The sequence below is a fragment of the Eptesicus fuscus genome, chromosome 5, assembly GCF_027574615.1.
Source record: "Eptesicus fuscus isolate TK198812 chromosome 5, DD_ASM_mEF_20220401, whole genome shotgun sequence".
NCBI classification, from domain to species: Eukaryota; Metazoa; Chordata; class Mammalia; order Chiroptera; family Vespertilionidae; genus Eptesicus; species Eptesicus fuscus.
In genome coordinates this window covers 8,252,890-8,263,152 of record NC_072477.1, presented here as the reverse complement: position 1 = coordinate 8,263,152, position 10,263 = coordinate 8,252,890, and the positions used below count along the sequence as shown (strand labels likewise).

General features: G+C 44.1%; 2 pseudogenes; both read right to left on the bottom strand.

Moving 5' to 3' along the window:
- Window positions 1–3,376: 3,376 nt before the first annotated feature.
- LOC103302908 (glucosamine-6-phosphate isomerase 1-like) lies at window positions 3,377–4,565 on the bottom strand (annotated as a pseudogene).
- Window positions 4,566–4,802: 237 nt separating this feature from the next.
- On the bottom strand, window positions 4,803–5,427 carry LOC129148957 (putative peptidyl-tRNA hydrolase PTRHD1; annotated as a pseudogene).
- Window positions 5,428–10,263: the final 4,836 nt, after the last annotated feature.

The window sequence follows — 10,263 nt, the reverse complement described above, 5'->3', positions numbered from 1 at the left end:
CCTCCTTCTCCGTTCCTTTCTGGAATCAATAAAAATATATTAAAAAACAATACTCTTTGCTGCTGCCTTTGCCCTCTTCCCAGATCCCTCCTATTTTAGCATATTTAACTAGACTCTTTAAAAAACCCTGTCTCTGGCCCTAGCCAGTTTGGCTCAGTGGATAGAGCGTCAGCCTGCGGACTGAAGGAGTCCCAGGTTCGATTCCGGTCAAGGGCATGTGCCTTGGTTGCGGGCACTTCCCCAGTAGGGAATGTGCAGAAGGCAGCTGATCGATGTTTCTAACTCTCTATCCCTATCCCTTCCTCTCTGTAAAAAATCAATAAAATATATAAAACACACACACACAAAAAAAACCCCGTCTGTGGTAGTTAAAATTAATTTCTTGAATAAATGGTTGCAGCCTTTAGAATCAGGCTTGTGACTATTCACCCACTCTCTGTGCTGTATCAAGATGAAGTTATGGCATTAGTCCTTTCCTTTAGTCCTTTCCTTTTTTCTGTTGCCACTAAGAGGCGATGACCAAAATTTGTAAGTATGGGAATCTTGCAATCAATGGCAATATTGTGTTTTCCTTACACCACTGAGTTTGGGCTTGCTCTTCAGTTCTTTTTTAAATTTATTGATTTCAGAAGAGGAAGGGAGAGGGAGAGATAAAAACATCAGTGATGAGAGAGAATCATTGATCTGCTGCCTTCTGCACGCCCCCTACTGGGGAACCGAGCTTGCAACCTGACCAGGAATCGAACCATGACCTACTGGGTTATAGGTCGATGCTTAATCACTGAGCAACACTGGCCGAGTGCTTTTCAGTTTTTTGAAATTAAATACTACATTGTTTATATTCACTACATGTTTATATACATGCTGAGGGGATAAAACTATAAAGAAAAGCAAAAGAATGCTTAAACAGAAAACGTATTTACTTTTATGATGAGTGAGGGGGATGAAAGTATAGCTAGATACAGATAAGATACAGTATTAGTAAATATCTTTTTATCTGGTGGTGGGTACCTGAGTGTGCATTTAGTATTGTTTTTGAAACTATACACATAATGTATTCTCTCTTTCATATCATGGAGATGCGCTAAATGGAGTCTTTGAGACACAGTTTGAATTCAATATCCTTGAGAGCCCCTTCTGGGGACATCATTGAGCAAGGCCAGGAGTGAGTCCAAGAAAGGCAAGGTTCACCATAGTTGGGGCTTTTGGAGGATGTAGAAATGTGAACCAAGTACTGTACCTCTGGCAAAAATATGGTTGGAGAGTGGGTTACTCTGTATTTTCTGCTTAAGCTCGACATGACCTACCCCTAGTTCTTAGAAGTAGGTCAAAGAAGAATTCTTTGGGGGTAAAATTATCCTTAGGTTGCAGAAGACTGTGAAAGAGAGTAGGAACTTCATTGGCTTACGGACAAATAAGAATGGGGGCACACTCACCCAGGCATTCTGTTTCAGGTTAAAAACCCAGCATATTGGGTGTGGGCCCTTTGGTGACGACAGCTTTCAACAGTCTCTCTTGAATCACGGTGCTGTGATCTTGACTGATTGCCTCCTATGCCTGATGCACAACTGGGTCTTTCCTAGGAAAAAGGATGCATGGGAAATACATTTTTTGAAACCATGAATGTCTAAGCATGTCTTTATTTTTTATTTACAGCTTGCCTGAATAAGGTTTTCTACTTTGAGAGTAATTTTCCCCCTGGGTTTTAAAGGCATTGCTTCATTGCTGTCTTGCTCCAGGGTTGCTTTGAGAGGTCCAAAGCCATTTGTCATGGGTTTCTGACATTTTACAATGATGTGCCTTGTTATGTGTCAATTTTTATTCCTTATGGTAGACTTTTTAAATCTACTACATTCTAAAATTTTCTTAACACTTTTGTTAATGATTTTAACTCTTTTGGTTCTGCTATTGCCTTTTTCTGGAACTCCTTTTATTTTGATATTGGATCTCCTGGGTTGATTCATTTCTCTCCTATTTTGTCTTTTGTTTGTTTTTGCTATATGTTGGGGGGGGGGTGGGGAATTTCCTTAACTGTATCTTCTAACCCTTCTATTGATTATTTATTTCTAGGATCATATATATATTTAAAAATACATTTCTATTGATTTCAGAGAGGAAGGAAGAGGGAGAAAGAGATAGGAACATCAATGATGAGAGAGAATCATAGATTGGCTGCCTCCTGCACACCCCACATTGGGGATCTAGCCCACAACCCAGGCATGTGCCCTGACTGGGAATCGAACCTCCTGGTTCATAGATTGATGCTCAACTGCTGAGCCATGCTAGTCAGGCTCTAGGATCCTATTTTTAATTTTCAATGATTCCTTTGTTTGTTTGTTTTATGCATTTATTTTTACAATTTTTTGAATTTAATAGAAAATATTATATTGTAAACAAGTCAATTGATTTATTAGCTTAAAACAAAATAGCAGCACAATCATGTATAAAAGCTAAAGACAAAATGCTGGTACCAAACGCAGCACTTCAGAGGCAGAGCTAGGCTCTGAAAGATCTTCCCCAGAAATAGAGGCAGCAGTAGCTTGAAACAGGCACAAAGACAGGGAGGAGGAGGCTTAGAAGAGTACAAGGAAGGTAGAGAATAGACTCACCTTGTGAAGGATAAAGAGACAAAGGAGTTCTATTTCCTGATGTTCTGGAAACATCAGAGCACGCCACACAAACCTGAGACGGGTAGAAGGGCAGGGTATTTTAGGTGGGGAAAGGCAGCTTTAGAAGCGTTTGTATATTGTCTTAGCACTCAACTCATGTGTTGTGACAACTCATAATTGAACTGCTTGCCTTAGCCCCCATCACCTTGCCTGCACACCACATTGAAATTATGCCGTGTCTGTTGCCCCAGTGGGCCTTCTACTTATTAATGAGTATGTAAAAAGAGGGAGTCACAGTGAGGCCTTGGAACAAAAAACACAGGACTCTGGTGGAAAAAGGGCTTCTGCCTTCCTCCCAGTGCTGGAGGGTCCCTGAGGGAGAGGAGTTTGATGTTGCTGGGCCCCTTGAGGTTCTGAGTTTATCAGCAAAGCCTTCTCTTTAACCCTATGCTCCCAAGCCCTCTCCCTAGGAGTCCTCAGAGTTCATGGAAAGGCCAACTGAGGGAGAGGGAGAGGGAGAGGGAGAGGGGGAGGGGGAGGGGGAGGGGGAGAGAGAGGGGGAGGAGGGAGAGGGGCTCCGAGCTCCATAGCCGAGAACAGTAAGTTCACCCATTTATCTGGGGTAATCATACAGGATTAAAGAAATAGAACTACACCCCCCCTTTTTTATTTTTATTAAATAACTACAATTATATCCTTCTAAAAAGACAATTTCCAGAAAGACCTGCCTGTCCCAATGAGGTACTTGACACTAGGATTAGCACAGGCTAGTCACAGTGTGGTTTCTTAGAAGACTGCCGTTTCTGTTTCTTTTTCGTTAATACCGTACAAGGGGTCCACCAACTTGTTATGAACAAGAATTAAACCTTTGAAATACTTGACAATCTTCCCTTTAAGCTCCAGGGTGGCATCCTCATCGTACACAAACATGGTGCGGAGATGCTGCGGGAAGGCAGACATGGTGCACCTATGGTTCACTCCCTCCTCTATGGCTTTGTACAGAGCAAATGCCCTGTGAGCACCTGTGATGCGGATCGTCACCTCTGTAGCATCAATGCGAGTGCCCATGCCCACCATCAGGGCTATGGTGGGCACATGGTGAGATCTTCATCGAAGAATCTAGCATTGTCCAGGATGATGTCCATGGCTAGCATCTTCAAACAGGCCCTGGACACCAGATTGGAACCTGGCTCATTGAAAACAATGTGTCTATCAGGGCCAATGCCTCCAACAAACAGCTCATTCCCTCCTGTATCCTTGATCTTCTCTTCAAAGGCATCACTCTCAGCCTGCAGGTCAGCTGCATTCCCATCCAGAATGGGGGTGTTTTCTGGGTGGGTGTCAGTGTGCTTGAAGAAGTTGTCCCACATAAAGGAGTGGCAACTCTCTGGGTGGTCTTGAGGAAGACCCACATCCTCATCCATGTTGAAGGTCTTCACTTATTTGAAGGACTAGAGGCCCGATGCATGAAGATTTGTGCAAGAATGGGCCTTCCTTCCCCTGGCTGCCGGCACTGCCTTCGTTCCAGCCCGGAGCCGCCTTTCCGCCTTCCCACGCTGCCCAGAGGCCCGGAGCAGCTGGGGCGGTGCGGAATGCCTGTGTCATTGCCATGGCAGTGACGCAGGCGTCCTGCCCCACCCCTGGCTGTTCAGTGCCTGCGTATGCAAATTAACCCATAATCTTTGTTGGGTTAATTTGCATACTCACTCCTGATTGGCTGGTGGGTGTCATGAAGGTACGGTCAATTTGCATCTTTCTCTTTTATTAGTGTAGATAGGTCTCCATTCTTGTAGTATTCAATTAGCTTCTTGTAGCGGCCAAGTGGGGTGCTCCCAGTGGGGAGCTCCAGGGTGAAGTACTTGTCTGGTCCTGGGCTGAACTAGATGATGAGGTTCCTGATGTATTTGGGGCCCAGTCACTGGCCTGAGAATAATGGTCCAGGATGGTGAGCTTCATCTTGTCACAGATGCCTCCGGTAGTGGCTGCAGCAGCTCACTTGTCGTCTTCTTCTTCTTCTTCTTTTACTAATGACAACTTTAATGTGAACATGTGTTTGACTCTCAAGAAACTGTCATAAATTAAAGGGAAGAGGAAGTTGCCATTAAAAGGAGTACATGATGCTGAGGGATGGATGGCATGCAGTTTCTGGATCCAGCTGATACTCAAATATATCAAAGCAATTCATAACATCAGTCACTTGAACAATTGGAACTTATTCAAATACGGATGCACTTCTCCCTTGGGATAGGGACAGAGTGCAATGCAAGTGGCGACATTCTCTGGCTGCTCCTTTTGCAGTGTCTCAGCCAGCTCCTTTGACGGGGGTGGGGGGTCTCATCTGGGGCCTCAAGGACCACCTTGCGCATGCGCCCCTGCTCCCGGAGCTAAGCAACAGTGTGCGGGTGGTCGAGGTGAATGTGCAAGGTCGCAGTGGCTGCGTAACAAGCCTGCGTTACCGGTGTGCCCACTGGCCAGGAGAACGGAGCTTGCGATAGATCCTTTGGGGCAGTGGTCGGCAAACTCATCAGTCAACAGAGCCAAATATCAGCAGTACAACGATTGAAATTTCTTTTGAGAGCCAAATTTTTTAAACTTAAACTTCTTCTAATGCCACTTCTTCAAAATAGACTCGCCCAGGCTGCGGTATTTTGTGGAAGAGCCACACTCAAGGGGCCAAAGAGCCGTATGTGGCTCGTGAGCCGCAGTTTGCCGACCATGGCTTTGGGGACATCAAGTAATGTATCAGGATCTGTGGTTCTGCGCCAGGTGCCACCATCTACCTGCCCAGCAGTAAGGCCTGGCCTAATCTGCGGAGCATGCCGGGATCAGGGAGTTTTTTTTTTTTTTAATTTCTTTATTGATTAAGGTGTCACATATTTGTCCTCATCCCCCCATTCCCATCCCCCACCCCTCCCCACGGATGCCCCCACCCCCCTGTTGTCCTTAACCATTGGTTAGGCTTGTATGCATGCACACAAGTCCTTTGGTTGATCTATCCCCCCTACCCCCACCCTCCCCTACCCTCCCTCTGAGGCCCGACAGTCCGATAGATGCCTCCTTGTTTCTGGGTCTGTTCTTGTTCATCAGTCTATGTTGTTCATCATTTCCCCTAGATGAGTGAGATCATGTGTTACTAGAAATATACTTATAAGAACTGAATGTGAGACGAGCAATAATAGTTATGCTGACAGGCAAATGAATCAGTCTGTAGTAAGTTTCTTTCTGGACCAACAGTTCTTTTGAGACCCAATTTCAATGTCCACCAGTTCCTTATGTGTACATGTCGGCACTGACTTTTCAGCTCTGGATGGTGGACAAATGGTGGTAATGCAGGTCCGACTCCTTCTGGTTTGGTCTCGCCCGGACCCAGGGGCGCGGCTTCACCCAGACTCAGGGGCGCGGCCTCACCCGGACCTGGGGCCCAGCATCACCCGGGCCCCAGGGCGCGTGACCTCACCCGGACCCAGGTGTGCGCGGCCTCACCCGGTCCCGGGATCCAGTCTCACCCGGACCCAGGGGCGCGTGGCCTCACCTGGACCCAGGGGCGTGTGGCCTCTCCTGGACCCAGGGGCGCGGCCTCAACTGGACCCGGGACCCAGCCTCACCCGGATAGGACTTCAACATTCATTCTCATCTTTCTGATATTAATAACAGATTTTTTAAAGTTTTTTTTTTTTTTCCTTCTACATAGATTACTTTTCTCCAAGCTGATTTCCTGTTCCTTCTGGTCTGCTATTAGAGGCTTTCGTTAGATGGCTGCCGGTTCTTTGCTATCTTGATGGTTAAGGGTTGGGACTAAGGAGCTGACCTGAGCACATCGGTGGGGGCATCTATTGGGAAACCCCTGATGTCACTGTCTTCAGGTCTTTCCTCTTTGACTGGTCAGGTTCACAGAAGGAAGGAGAGAGAAAGAGGATTCCAATCTCCAGCCTGAAGGGGAAGGGTCTGTCTGCTAGGGGTAGGGTGGGGTGGGCAGAGGTTGGCTCAGCTCTGTGTTCAGTCTCCAGACGTCACATACCCACTAAATCCCATTGGTTTAGGTAGGTTAACTGGTCTTCAACTGTTTTTGATTTCTTTCATTCCAGAGACTCTCTGGTGTATATTCTCTTTAGACAATAGACTTCAGATCCACTGAGTTGGGAGAGGAGCTCTTTTAGGGATGTGAAATAGTGGAGGGCATTTAGGGATCATTTTGCTTCTTTTTAAAAAATATATATTTTATTGATTTTTTACAGAGAGGAAGGGAGAGGGAGAGAGAGTTAGAAACATCGATGAGAGAGAAACATCAATCAGCTGCCTCCTGCACCCCCCCCCCCACTGGGGATGTGCCCTCAACCAAGGTATATGCCCTTGACCTGAATCGAACCTGGGACTCTTGAGTCCGCAGGCCAGCGCTCTATCCTCTGAGCCAAACCGGTTAGGGCTCATTTTGCTTCTTAAACAGCGTTCGGCCAATCCCTCCTTCTATTTTTTTTTAAATGTATTTTTATTGATCTTAGAGAGGAAGGGAGAGGAATAAAGACATAGAAACATCAATGATGAGAGAGAATCATTGACCGGCTGCCTCCTGCATGCACCCTACTGGGGGATCGAGCCCACAACCTAGGCATGTACCCTTGGCCAGAATCGAACCTGGGACCCTTCAGTCCACAGGCTGACGCTCTTATCCACTGAGCCAAACCAGCTAGGGTGCTCCTTCTATTTTTATTATTATTTTAAAAATATTTTTATTGATTTCAGAGAAGAAGGGAGAGGGAGAGAGAGATAGAAACATTAATGATGAGGAGAGAATCATTGATTGGCTGTTTCCTGCACCACCCCTCCCCCCCACCACTGGGGATTGAGTCCACAACCCAGGCATGAGCCCTTAACCAGAATCGAACTTGGGACCCTCCAGTCCACAGGCCGACGCTTTATCCACTGAGCCAAACCAGTTTGGGGCTCTCCTATTTTTAAAACTCCCATTCCTGCTCCACACCTCTAATTCAGAGCTATCTGGTGCTGCCAATTAATTCCATGCCTTTTGAGAATTCTGAGATGTACATTATTCGTTCTCAGCTTTCCTTGCTGCTGGCCTGGGATTCAACTCTCTCTGGTCTGCCAGGTCAATTGCTACTTGTCTATTGGCTTTCAGGTTTCAAAATTATGTTGCCGTGTGTCTTCTTGCCTATTGTTCCTTTCTTTTTAAACAATCCTTTCACTGTAGTTTGGTGGTGTATGATTTAAGTGACTTTAAAAAATATTTTTATTGATTTCAGAGAGGAAGGGAGAGTGAGATAGAAACATCAATGAAGAGAGAGAGAGAGTCATTGATCAGCTGCCTCCTGCATGCCCCCCACTGGAGATCGAACCCACAACCTTGGCATGTATCCTGACTGGGAATTGAACCGTGACTTCCTGGTTCATAGGTCGATGCTCAATCACTGTGCCACACCGGCCTGGTTCGGATGTGTATGATTTAGATGACTGTGCTCACTTTGTGGTCTTAACCCAGGAACTTTCTCCCATTTTTTCATGTCTAGTATCTTCTCATTATGCCTTAACTTAAATATTTTCTGAGAGGCCTTCTCAAACCACTATATGTAAAGAAGAGATTCCCTAGCTCCTTCTTTATTCTCTATTTCAGCTCCATGAATGGCTCTTTATAGACCTTTAAAACATTTTTTTTGTCTATTTTGTTCATCATTGGCACTTTATCATAAACATCATGAGATCAGGGGCTATAGCTGTCTCATGCACTGTTATACCCCAGTACTGGGCACATAGTTGACCCTCAATAAATATTTGCTGAATGAGTAAAAGAACAATTTATATGTATTCTGCATGAATTTTTGAAATTGTTAACAGTTTCCTTAGTTTTTTCATTTAAAGGAAAAGAAGGGCAGGGGAATAAAACAGCACCTACCATATAGGATTGTTGTGAGGCTTACAAGGGTTACTAGGGTAAAGTGCTTAGAATAATTCCTGCTACATAGTCAATACTAAAGAATGTTATAGTTTTAGGAGTCTTAAAAAGAGTCTCTAAAGAGTTATAATTTTATATTTAATTGTTGTTTAGTTTGATCAAGTTAGAGAAATATATGATGGACTAAATTATTCTTGGGAATTGTACAGTATGTTCTGAGTCACAGCACGTCTGAACTTTAACTCCAGGTTGATCATGAATCTCAACTTGGACTTTAGCACTGTCATGAAAGAGAATGTAATGTACTTCAGCAGAAAAGTAAGGTCCCAAATATTTCCCAGAGTTTGTCCAAGTAGCCAGACATTTCAATTTCAGGATAGTGCTGTTTATAATTCATCTTATTTAGGAATATCTCCATTTCTTAGGGAGTATAATTTATTTTCGGTGCAATCATTTTCTTGGACAGATGGTTGATAATTCAAATATGTCTTGTGTATTGCATTTAAATATGGAAACTTAAAGAATGATTCAGAGTCTTCAGCTTCTGTATGTCTCTGAAATTATTTAATTTCCACCAAATAGCTCCTTACTTCCTAAAAAATCTATGATTATAGAGAGCTCAGTACAGTTTAGCAATGAGAGATGAAAAAATTCCTATCCCCCACCCACCCTGTCCTTGGCATTTAAAATACTTTCTTCTTGTCACATTAGGAAGAAAGTACAAACTTGTGAGTCACTCTTTGGATGGGATGGTAGGTACAAGGAATTTGGCCTCTTAGACTCTTCAATTTCAGAATCTTGATCTGAGGAAGCTGCCCAGTATACTTTAAAAACAAGCTTATATAACCTAACCTGATTGCATGAAAATAAAATAGAGCTCCCTATTCCATTTCAAATTATTACTAATATCCAACAAACTCAACTTGAAGAAAATTCACCACTTTATCATTTTCTCCATCATGCCATGAATGGATCTGACTTTCAGTTTCTAGCACAAGCTCCCCTGACCAATAATGCAATAGAAATCAAAACAGCAGTCTTCCCTTCTGGCAAACAAATTGTTTCCCCCCTTTTCTTTATTGTAAGTGCTTCATGTCTGGCAAATGAAATGTTTCCATGTTAAGACTTGCCAGTTGGCAAGTAGTCAGGTATCACTAATTCACGCATGAAAGCATTGAATGATATTAGGTATCTATGTGTGTTTTTTTGTTTTTATTTAATTTTATTTGTATTGATTTTTAGAGAGAGGAAGGGAGAGAGAAAGAGAGAGAGAGAAACAGACAGAGAAACATTGATGTGAGAGAGAAGCATTGATTATTTGCCTCCTGCACATGCCCTGACTGGGGATCGAACCCGAAAGCTGGGTATGTGCCCTGACTGGGAATCAAACCCACCACCTTTTGGTGCACGGGACGACACTCCAACCAACTGAGCCACACTGGCCAGGGCTCTATGTGTTTTTTTTTTTTTTTTTTAATATTTTTTATTGATTTTTACAGGGAGGAAGGGAGAGGGATAGAGAGCTAGAAACATCGATGAGAGAGAAACATCGACCAGCTGCCTCCTGCACACCCCCCACTGGGGATGTGCCCGCAACCAAGGTATATGCCCTTGACCGGAATCGAACCTGGGACCTTCCAGTCCGCAGGCCGACGCTCTATCCACTGAGCCAAACCGGTTTCGGCTCTATGCGTTTTTTAATGTGCTAAAAAATGTATGGTGGTTTACAACTAGTTTAATTGTTTTTCT